At 38.8% G+C, this 12,473-nt stretch overlaps 1 long non-coding RNA gene across 1 annotated transcript; it reads right to left on the bottom strand.

The window, feature by feature from the left end:
- Positions 1-1,205, bottom strand: LOC113095192 (uncharacterized). Its single transcript, XR_003288293.1, has 3 exons — positions 1,174-1,205; positions 973-1,015; positions 1-43 (listed from the first exon to the last, which is right to left on the bottom strand). It is a non-coding gene; the product is annotated as an uncharacterized LOC113095192 (long non-coding RNA).
- Positions 1,206-12,473: the final 11,268 nt, after the last annotated feature.

The following is a 12,473-nucleotide window of genomic DNA, read 5'->3' as shown; positions in this document are numbered from 1 at the left end:
GTGGGATGGCACCCATTGCTGAAAGCACATCAGTAGCATCTATCTGCAGAAACAACACACAAGCACATTTCACTATGTGAGGGTGCTAGTTAAAAAGTAATGGTAATGTGTGTTATAATTATTGATTTTGATTATTAAAGGATAGTTCACCACAAAAATGTTAATTCGGTCATCATTTACTCCAGTTGTTTAAACCCTGTATGACTTTCTTTCTTCCGTTGAAAATATTTCATAAGACCAATTTAAAAAACAAACATTTTTATTGAATTGTTGGCCTTCTACAAAGTATGTTCATTTACTGTACATGTACTCAATACTTGGTAGGGGCTCCTTTTGCTTAAATTACTGCCTCGACTCTGCGTGGCATGGAGGTGATCAGTTTGTGACACTGCTGAGATGGTATGGAAGCCCAGGTTTCTTTGACAGTGGCCTTCAGCTCATCTGCATTGTTTGGTCTGTTTTTAATTTTCTCTTGACAATACCCCATAGATTATTGCAGTTTGCTGGCAAGTCAAGCACACCAAGACCGTGGTCATTTAACCAACAGGTGCCAAATCCTCCTGGAAAATGAAATCAGCATCTTCAAAAAGCTGGTCAGCAGAAGGAAACATCAAGTGTTCCAAAATTTCTTGGTAAACGGGTGTAGTTACTTTGGTTTTCAGAAAACACAATGGACCAACACCAGCAGATGACACTGCACCCCAAATCATCTCAGACTGTGGATACTTAACACTGGACTTCAAGCAACTTGGGAGTTTCCCAATTTGAATTGAATTACCGAAATAACTGAACTTTTCCATAACATTCTAATTTATTGAGATGCACCTGTATTTGCTTACCAAAATTTATCTTCAAAAAATAAAATAAAAAAAGACATTTATAAAGGTTTGGAATATCATGAGGGTGAATAAATGATGACATAACTTTCAATTTTGAGTGAACTAAGGGTGTAATTATCTACATAGCATATACCTCGGTAACAGCCTTCCGCACTGTGTTCCAATTGGATGTTTTGCTGTTGGACAAGAGACAGTATTTGATCATTTTCTTTAGTAAATACTGCATATTAACTTAATCTGTTTAATTCCTTTCAACTTCAGAACTGTGAGCTTTATTATCCTCAACAAAATATGAAAACAATGCTTCCATCTAGTGGAGAGAGAGGAATATCACCTGGACTCCTCCTCTTCCTCTTCACTCTCCCCTCATCCACATCTTCATCCTTTCTCTCACTATCCTGTGGAGAAGACGGCTGAAAATACACAGTTAAGGTACATTTACAGATACAATTTATCCATGTTAAAGATCTACATACAGATTCCCAACTGATTGCAAATTAGTTGTATTATAAACAAATTACCTGTTCTCTTTTTGTTTTTTTTTCATTGAAGAGTTTATTTTTGTATATTTATAAAAGTGCACAGCCTACACCAGTCCAGACTTGCTCTGGAATATGATTTAGACAATGTAAAAGTATAAAATAAAGATACATTATATGCATAATTTGAAAATGTTAATCAAACCATAATACTGTAAAACATTATTAAAGCAGTAAACTACAGGAAAACAGTGTTTAAATGAAAGGAGTATTTAAATGTTTTTCCTCCAATCTTTATGTCAAAATATACTCTACAAAATGATCTAACTTGTGCATATAAAAAGCTAAAGTGACAAAAGACAAAAATTAGGATTTTGATTTAGTTTTGTCTAAACCATTTATGGCTTTCCCCAATAATAAAAGAACTGTTTACTTAAATGTTATCAAACATTTACACTGTGCATGTAAATGCAATCACCGAGTGCCTGTAATATTATACGCACCTTCAGGAAGGTTTTGGGCACCAGGCCCGTCTGACCTCTTGAGTTTTGAGCCAGCCACCATCCATCCTTATTCTTAGAGAGAACTTCCAAACCCTCTCCTTTCTGAAACAACACAAAAAAAGACAAATTGCTCGGTGCAAGAAAATAAACTGAATTCAACACATAAAATAAAATGTTATGACTGTGACCTGGATGCTGAGGTCCCCTTCTTCCTCTCCCTTAAATGCACTGAGAGCAATGTAGGAGACAGATCCCTGTCCTGAGGCAGTTGGACTGATATCCTCATCACCACTGTCCGCATTATCATCATCATCATCATTGTCATTGTCATAATTATCCTTTACTTCTTCTTCCGCATCTTCATCCTCAGAGCTCACATCTTCTTCATCACTATTTTCCTCCTCGTTCTCCTGATCTCTCTGGGACGAACTAGGTCCAGCCATCCTACGTTGCCAAGAAAAAACAAAGGTATTACATTTTTACATTTTTATATAATGATTTCATATGGATAAAAGCTGATATAAAATGGCTTGATGGTTTGTTTGAATGCATGATAAAGTCTCTGGGATCTGTGCTGGTCAGGTGAGTAAGATTTGTTTGAATGAGTGAGGTTCCATACTCATCATGAGGCTTTAGCTGAACAGCTAGAGACTGTAGACGCTCATATAAAGTCAGCAAACGCTTCTCCTCTTCTCTCTTACACTGGTCATAATTCCCCACTGGAGCCAGCTCATCTGCCTGCACACATGGAATTCAGCATAATAATAGCAGGATCTAACATGATACATTTGTATAGGGTTCAGTAAACGTTCATCAAAAAAAAAAAAAAAAAAAAAAAAAAATTATATGTATGTATTTATTTCTGAAATATATAAAAATATTAAATATTTTTTAGTTTATGTTAGCTGAAGTAACAATACCAATACAGAGACATAAACATTACTTTAGATAATTTCTTCAGAGTCTTCATAATTTCCTCCACTGCGCGCTGTAACTCTTTGCACCTGAAATGCAACACAAAAACTATGCGCTGTTTAACCTAGCTGATGTAACGTAGAGACGTTCAAAAACAAAACAGATGGAAGACGTCTATACCTCTCCAAGGTCTCTGTCCTGTCAGACGCATCCGGTTCTGCAGCATGCTGCACTAAAGCGTCCACCTACAGGACAGATAATAGTTTAATATCAAAGCGCGCACCAGATGAGGGAAAAACATTTCATTCGATCAATTAAATGTATTTATTTATTACCAACCTTTCTCTTGATGTCATCCGTTTCTCTTTGGACTGTCTGAAGTGGTCCTCTCCTTTTCGGAGGCATCTTCTATTCGTCTTCAACACCAAATTTGATCATGTACGGTATTTTGAATGTGTGATTTAAAGAAACGTCCCAGTCGTGCTCAGATTTAATAAAACAGAAAGCATCGGAGGCGCCATGACAGACGCTCCGGATAATGTTGCTAAGATACTTTTTACGCGTCGCTGTTATTACATCATCACTGCGCGCGAGATTCATTAGAGAGCATAGCATAGATATGTTTATGTTATATCTATGGCACTTACAAGTGCAAACTCATCTATGAAAATTTATTTGTGAATTTTTTTAACCATATGGTTTTATTTGGTCAACTGCTTGTTCATAGAGGAATTCGGCTAATATAGAACACATTTTTTATGTTTTTAACTAAACTTCAATTGACTCCAATATTTTTTTCATGTACCATTTGCTATGCAGTTGTTGATAATGTAAGAGTTTTTTTTTTAAATGCAGACATTTGTTTATTTATTTTAGTTTGTAGTTTCGTCCGGACGTATTCAGTAACTTGTTATATGTTGAATATATAAGATATCTTAGTTCCTGCGACGCAGTTTTGTTATGATAGAAAGCCCATTCATTTCCGTTTTGGGTTGTTTTCTGGTAAAATAGTTTCTTGGAGTACTTTGTAATTATTTTTTTTAGTAAATAAAATTTTTAAATAGGAACTTTGGAAATGTACTTGCCATAACATTTGTATAATGCATTGCAAATGTTATTTTGCAAAACAACACAACAAAAGTAAACAAAATATTGTATAAGGAAACATTCAATGAAAATATAAATATTTCTGGAATAAACTAAAGCAACACATAAAAAGTGATTGTTCTTTTGTTTTGAGGCCAGTGGAAAATCTAAAAAACTTCATATTGTCCAACATTCAACAGCCAACACCTCTGAATCTAGAACACCATTCAGGATTCATTTCACTGTAGCTTACATGCAAAACCTGGACTTGAAGTTGCACTGCATGTGTGTGTGTGTGTGTGTGTGTGAGAGAGAGAGAGACAGAGAGAGAGATACCTATAAAAATAGAGTTTGAGACGTGTACGAGAGGCTTAGAGGAAGTCACCCTCCTCCTCCCACAATCTAATAGGATCATTCTCATTCTGCTGGAGCTGTTCAGCAGTTACCGGATCACCATCTGTGTGTGTGTAAACCTGAGTCATTCGAGAGCTCCGCTCGGCAAGGTACAGCAGCTCCTCTAATGACTCTTAATCTTTTCTTTAATTAAATCGTGCAGCCAACCTGAAAAATCTATCTTAATGCAAATGAGCAGGGCCCTCTTTGGCATTCGCTCACCGTAATGCACTAATAAGGTTAATTTAATAAAAATCAGTTCCAGTTTTTTACAGATAATTGTATGTTTTCTTGATCTACTTTGCGTTTGTTTGCGCGCGTGTTTGCACGAGGGGGGCGACTTGTGATGTGATCTTTGTGATCCCCGTCGATATATCAGGCACAGGCCTTTTTAAACAGTTTTCATTACACAGAAAAAGAGAAAAAACGCAGGTCTCTGTAGATCTCGTTTGTGCGGCCGGGTCTCTGTAACGTGTGGAAACAGATCTGAGACCTTCGCTGTCTGCCCTGCTCATTACAGACCACTTTCCCCACAGCGCCACAACATTACACCTTATATAAATATGACAAATGCTTTGTTTATTTCATATCGTGTTCATGAATAATTTAATGTTATCTTGGCTAAGGTGTGAACTAATATGAAAGCACTGAATTATTAATTTAATACGCGTCTTAGCAGGTGATGTCTAATCTGTACAGCAAACAAGCGCTTCCCTGTGAATACCCAGCATGCACGGCAGGTCGTTGCTCATTTGACAGCCGGCCTGAAGGTTTATAATGAGCCTAATAGTAGAACAGGTTCTCATCTTGGTTTAAAAAATGGGGTGATCATTTAGCCCCTAGTGGCTGATGGTGTAACTACACCGTCTGACTGCAAAGAGCTTCTTTCTCCACTGATGATAATTCAAAAGCAGCCATACATTCTGATTAATTAAAGCACAAATATATAATTACATTATATGGCTTTTATGGTGGTTGTGATTGCAAAACTAGGCACCATTCAAATTCCAGGAGTCCTGTGCCAGCCAAGCAACTACCATTGGCATCAAAACACACTCAATATCAATGAATCCAAAAACACATTTCTTCTAGAAACAAACATCTGCCAGAATATTGAAGCATCGCGACATATGTATTAGCAAACATCTGCCAATAAAGACTTTCGGTGATGTTGGGAAGAAATTTAGAGAGGAATGATCCGAGTATGTTTCAAAGGTAATTAAACTGTGGTTAAATTGTCTCTTCAAAATCTGGCTGCAGAGTTCAACTTTCTCACTGCAAGATTTTTTACCAAAAATAAGGCCCTAAAAATGCCCATCATGTCCTAAACAGAGCATTTCTGGGAAGTGGTGGATCGTAACTCGAGTCGGAGGGCTTGGTGCTTTCCCTCTGAACCCAAAACGCCACGTCTTCACTCTTCCCCTGCCGTCGGATCTCATGACCATGGGAGATGCTAGTGCATGGTTTATACTCTCATTCACTTTTTATTTTTATCACATCATTTTCATTAAATGAAAGTACATATTCTAAAAATATAGATGCAATGCTTGGAATTTTTTGTAAAAAAAAAAAAAAAAAGATAAAAAACTCATCTGAAAATTCGTAACTGATAATTGGTGCACAAGTAACAGTGCGAAAGAGCAGAACATATCTGGTTAATCTTTCAAATATTTTCATAATTTTCAAAAGGTTCCAACATTTACTGGAAATGTTCCACCCTTTTGAAACCCCTGTACAATACATCTATTCAGCCTAATAACAGAGTGAAGAGTTCAAGAACAACTTCTAACTTCAGTTAGCTTAGATGTGCTTATTTATGCTAAAAAAAAATAAAATAAAACGTATGCTTAAAAAAAAGTGCACAGCAGTTTTGTCTACACTATTTAACATTTCATGAATGCGGGACAAATGCATTGTTACTGAAATCACAAAGATGCATCGGTTAATTTACCCAGAACCAAAGCTGCACCAGAGCTGGCATACTGTACTTTAGAATGACTTTAATTCAGCATTGCTTCTTTATACAGAAAATGGGGAAGGAACAGAGCATCATTTCACATTCAATTCAAGAACCCATAAGTCGGTGTGTATTTAGATATAGGACCCCACTGGGATAGAAAAACATGTAGACACACACAGAGCACAAAACAAGCTTTCCTCTTTAAAATGTGGTTGTGCATCCAATAAAGCCAGCAATAATAAACTCCCAGAGATGGGATGAAGGGAAAATCACACTATCTGACATCCTGCTGGACTCTGAATAATCTGTAATATAATCCTGAATATAAACTCATGTTTCTGCATAAATCATTTCGTTCAGAGGAAATTTGAAATCTTCCTCAGTCTATGATTTATCTTTTGTGGCATATGGCTTTTTTACTGGGAAGTTTGTGGGATTTTTTTTTTTTTTTTTGAAAATTCTGTAGATTTAGCCTTGATGTAGAGTGCTTACACCAGAGACAGAGAAGTGTAGGGAATGGACAGACATCAGACACCTAACAGAGCTCTAACAGACTCATTATCAAACACTTTTGATTTGTTCACATTGTTCGCCCATAAATCTCTTTGACAGTGGTCTTTCCGTTCAGCCATGAGATCGACAGAAATTAAAAACCTGAATTAAATTTGCCAAAGCATGAGGACTTGCATCACTATATACAGTATGAGACCGTGATATAGCAACACACTGGCAACAGCCCAATGCACGCTAGCAACCTCATAGCAATGATCTAAGAAACACTAAAAACACCATAGAAACAAAGCGCTGACTACCACATAGCAATGCAATGCAATAAACTCCAGATAACACCTTAGCAACTGCATAACAACATGCTAAACGCTAGTAAGAACTGCAAAGCAACACACTGACAAGCATAATAATTCAGCATTAGTTTCACAAAGTTACTTTTACACCAAAAACACACCAAACTGATTTACAGACAAAAGCAGACGTTAAATCTTACATGAAGTTTGTCCCGTTTAGATTCCCCAGTAGAAGCTCATTCCCTGTTGTGGCAACTTTCTTTTGATTCAGAATTTATCTTTGTCAGATTCATTGAAAATAATTTTTCTCGAATCAGATATCACCATAAAAAAAACAGTAACAAGTATGCAACAAGTAAGTAACAGTATTAAACTGCACAAATGCATTGACTGAAAACTAAAATTAGAGCAGTTAATCGATTTTTGCTCCAAGTGCAAGAAATAAATTTAAATGTCCATATTATCTGATTGAATAGAATAAGTGAAACTGTGCCCAAAGGGATTTGTGCAGTGTGTGTGTGTGTGTTAATTATCGTGTCAGTGTGTTGACCTCAATATCAAAGCTCTCTGAAGGTATGTTGAGAGGCATGGAGGAGAACCGCTCAACCGCTGGATTAAATTGGAGTCTTTTTAAACGACCGGGACACATTAGTTTAAGGGCAAAATTACTTTTTTAGCCACAGTAAGTGCAGATTACACTAAAGAGAGAAGCTCTGTTCTCAAACTTAATATGCTGCCTACTGCCTACAGTAGGTAGACAGCAGCCTTCTCTTGCATTCTGCGTAGGCTGCACTTCACATGAAATGCACTAAACTCAACTTACGATGGATTCCAGAAGAGATTGACATTAAAATGCGGCGAAGCTAAAGATCCATTTAAAGCAAGGCAAGGCCATCTTGGCAATGCTATTTTGTCTGGGCTTGTCCAAACATCCACAGTTGCGCCCTTTGCACTTGACCTCTTGTCTACTTATATTACATATTTCCTGTAGGCATGAGGTATTCAAGTAGGCATGAGTAGAACATTACATTACCCGACGGAGCACACTTATAAAACCTCTATTTTGATTTTGCATGCTTTGCATTTAAATATTTCACATTTTAACTTGAAGTGGCAAGACTGTAAGTGTGGGTATTTGAACAAGCCCTATGTTGATGCAACTACTTTGGTAAGACTGGAATCTCCAAAAGTGTGCATGTTTTTTTTTTTTGTAAAGTCTGACATCACATTACAAAGGGTATTTTTCTGGCTGTTCCAATTAATAATATACACAGCCTTAGAGCACGGTATACTTAAAAGGCATAATTATTATGATGACTTTCTTTTGGAACACTTTGTGTTGAAATTGCATCTCTAATGTCTTAAAATGCCACCTAGGCAGCTCAATAGGTTCTGAGCAGAGCTGCAGAGAGAGTGTCTCACATGTGCTTTACTGCACCTCAAAATGAGATTATTACGGTGTGTGAAGTCGTGTTGAGGATTAGTGTTGTATTTTCTCAGGTTTAAAAGCAGCTGTTACCTGGTTCAGCCTCTTCAGGGCTGATTAAGGTCATTTCAGAGGCGGAGCTACAAGCGTACCTGCCACTTTATAACCTTTTATAAAGCTCTTCTCCTTAATCTGCCTTCACAGGCTGAGACATTCACACAAGCTCACATTACTTGGCTGTCGTCGACATCAGCCTGAGTCCCAGGAGGTGTGTGTTCATGTGTGTGTGTGTGATTTTCATTCAGACCAATTTAATTCGTTGAACACAATAACAAAATAGTCCAGAACTGAAACTTTAGACATCTTGTTTTTGGGTTTCCATATTGTGATGTTGCTGCAGAAGCTCTGTGTTGTGGATGTTGAATTGGAAGGACAGGAAGAGGATTTTACTACATTGCAACTTGAACAAATTCAATACAGTCACTCTGTACAGAATTTCTTTAATCAACGGCAAAATAGGCCAGAACAGAAGTTTTATATTGTGTGTTTTAGGTTTCTTTCAAGCCCTCGTGAGAAGTTTATATTCAAGATGGCGACATACTTAGATACAAAAAATGTTTGCTTTTTATTTTTTTATTTTTTTTTATTAAATTTATGAAGGCGCTGTAAAATAAATTTTTATATATTCTCTTATAATTGAACAATACTCATATTTTGCACATGCAACTAAGCTAGGATTTTTTTATTTTTTTATTTATTTTTTTTTTATGCAAAAAACTGTTTCACTGATATGCTACCAACTCAGAAACTCAGGGCTCAAAAGAAATGCAGAGTTCCCCACTTTAATAACAAATTCATGGTGTACATGAATACAATCTTTATTGTATGACTTGTGAGAAGCATTTCGAAGACACTGGGATAAATTAGAGCATTCTGGGAAATTAAACACACAGTTAACCCTTGCTGTATTTTTTAGGGTAAATAACTGTAAAATAGCAGGTGTTTTGCTGTATCATCTGCAAAAAAAAAATTACTGTAAAAAAAAAAACGTTAAGGTCTAACAGTGCACCGTAGCCCATAAAATGAAAGTCTATTAAATATAATAAAAATGTATATAAATTTGCATTTGCATTTATTAATTTAGCAGAGCCTCTATATTGGGTGTGTTTATGAGTGATGCATACTGAAAAGTAAATATATTATTATAAATGTCACTTGCAACTGTTATACGGCTTCTTTGTTTCTTTGATTTCCATTCCATTTTTTTTTTTTTTCATTCACTTTCCTGCATCCTGTTTGCTTCCTCAATTCAAATTCAGGCATTCTTAATTCGCACAACCCTGGAGTGTCTGTGTGTGTGTGTGTAATAGGTAAATCAGCGCCCCGTATCCCAGCATGCTCCCTGGTGGCGCAGGGCCTGGCAGCAGGCGTCTCGTGTCAGCCGTGTAGCATGGCAACAGCATGTCAGACAACCGCTCTCCCGATGACCGAAAAAGACATCCGTCAATGTCTCGTTGGCGTGTGATTCCTGCGTTGGGATTTGCCGCTTGCGAAGATTCTATCCACAGGTCTAATCAAAAATCTACAGCTGAAGGAGGATGAGGGGAGATTTATAACAATGAATACAGTGAGACGGTTACTGTTGGCTGTTCTCTCTGGGCCGTGCGTTCCCTCGCTGTCTTCCTCTGAATAAAATGGCTGTTGAGGGTGAGGACGCCAGCAGCATCTCTGTCATGAAGTGGGCCGATCACACCTTCGCTAATAAGCAGCTTTAACTCCAGAATAACATTAGAGCCCCCTGCTATCAGTCTCACTCATTCACAGCTAGCTAACAGGGTGAGAGAGAGAGAGAGAGAGAGAGAGAGAGAGACAGAGAGAGAGAGAGACAGAGAGAGAATGAGATGGGCACTGTGGAAAATTCCTGATCAAAAGAGGAAAGACAGCAGCAATTAGGCCCAGACGACAGCACTTCTTTAAAGAAATATTCAACCCAAAATGACAACTCCATCATCATTTACTCACACCTCATGTCATTCCCAACTCGTTTGACTTTCATTCATCTCTGAAATAGATTAACAAGTCATATAGTCATCATGAAACACAAAAGGTGGCTTTTTAAAGTAAAGGAATGAAAACTGTAGACTGGGTTTCTTCAAAATGACCCAAACACATACAGCATAAAAGGGCCAATGCTCTATACTCCAAGCCTTCAGGAGTCAAGCTATGCTTTTTGTGAGGAAGAAAAATCTCATTTAAGTTATTAGTCATGGAAAAATCTAATCAATCATGATATCCTTAGACATACTGTGTCAGGTAAGAGATGCAAGGAAAAAAATGGAATCAATGGTGTTCATGCTTCATTTTTTTATTTGTAATCTATACAACATTTTTGTCAGTTTCAGAGCTGCAGCAGAGATTTTCAAGTGACAGAAAATTTTAAATATAGTGCATGAATCAGTGGGCTGTTTTTGCAGTATTTTTATGTTGTTTTTATGCTACAGTTATGTCGGGTTTTTTTGGGGGGGAGCTAGATAGGGGCCTGAATTATGAAGTTGTGTGCAATGATCCGAAATGTGAACATATAACATTTGATAAAATGACACACAGACACAAAAATGCATTTAAAAAAAAAAGATATATAGATAGGTGAAGACGATGAAAGTGGAGACAGCTGAGTGCAATTAACAGGTGTGCAAATTAACCATGATGAAGGGACAAGGCTTTGTGGGAAATATAGTGCCTGCAGTGGGGTGCCTATGGGGAAGTGAGACCACTAGTGGACACCCAGAGAAACACAGACCAGACACTGTGACATTACCCCGTCCTCTAAGGAGCAGCTACCAGATGCCCCATCTAACACAAAAACAAACCAAGAAACACAGAGACCAGGAGGGAGGAGGACCAGGGGGAGGAAAGCAGGGCCAGGTCCATAGAGCGAAACAGAGACAGCAAGCGTAAAAAAAAAACAACAACAACAAAATCAATGACACAGGAGAGCAAGTCTGGTTAGGTAAGCCTGAAATAGAGAACATGAACAGGTTAAGGGTGGCCACCGTGGCCCTGAGAAGATTGTAGATGGCCTCCATTGCCATGACAGTATAATATCGAGCGCTCAGGAAGTTCAGCTGAGACGTGACGAGGCTCTGGTAGATCTTTGGTGATTTAACTGGGTTCAGGAAGATCAACTGTGGCTTGACTTTGTTCAGGAAGATCATTAGTGATTTGTCCTTGCTAATGAAGATTATTGGTGACTTGACCTTGCCCATGAAGATCATTGGTGACTTGACTTGACTCCTGAGGTCTACCTGTGGTAGTACTTGACTCATGAGTGTTAATGGTGACTTGACTTGGCCCAGAATGGTCAATGGTGACCTGACTCGACTCAACAGGGACCTGACTAGACGCTGGAGGGACCTAGGGGACCTGACTCGACTCTGGAGGGACCACGTGGACTAGACTCCACTAACTTGGGACCTGACTCGACTCTGGAGGGACCACGGGGACCTGACTCGACTCTGGAGGGACCACGTGGACTTGACTCCACTAACTTGGGATCTGACTCGACTCTGGAGGGACCACAGGGACCTCGACTCTGGAGGGACCACAGGGACCTGACTCGACTCTGGAGGGACCACAGGGACCTCGACTCTGGAGGGACCACAGGGACCTGACTCGACTCTGGAGGGACCACAGGGACCTCGACTCTGGAGGGACCACGGGAACCTGAATCGACTCTGGATGGACACCTGTGGCTGTATTCTTGTCCAGTGGTGCTGGGCTGGCGGGCCTCCTGTCTGGAGACACAGGTCTAGAGTTGGCCATCACACCTGGAGAGACAGGTGTGGCTGGGGGATCCCACTGAGACCGATGTTGTAGGTACATGGTGAACCCCTGAAAATCCAGGATCTCCAGTTCATTCATCTCCCACTCTGGCACAGTGTTATCCAAACAAGTGTTAACAAGGTCTTTAAGTGCCCCAATCTCACATATCCCAATCCCAATCCTACCGTCAGGGTCCAGAATACTTGCGCCAAACCACCCACCTCACTCCTCTCTTGACGGAGGGCGA

This window comes from Carassius auratus, unplaced genomic scaffold, assembly GCF_003368295.1.
Source record: "Carassius auratus strain Wakin unplaced genomic scaffold, ASM336829v1 scaf_tig00215632, whole genome shotgun sequence".
NCBI lineage: Eukaryota > Metazoa > Chordata > Actinopteri > Cypriniformes > Cyprinidae > Carassius > Carassius auratus.
Note: the sequence above shows the minus strand (reverse complement) of the source record. Positions and strands in the feature narration are given on the sequence as shown.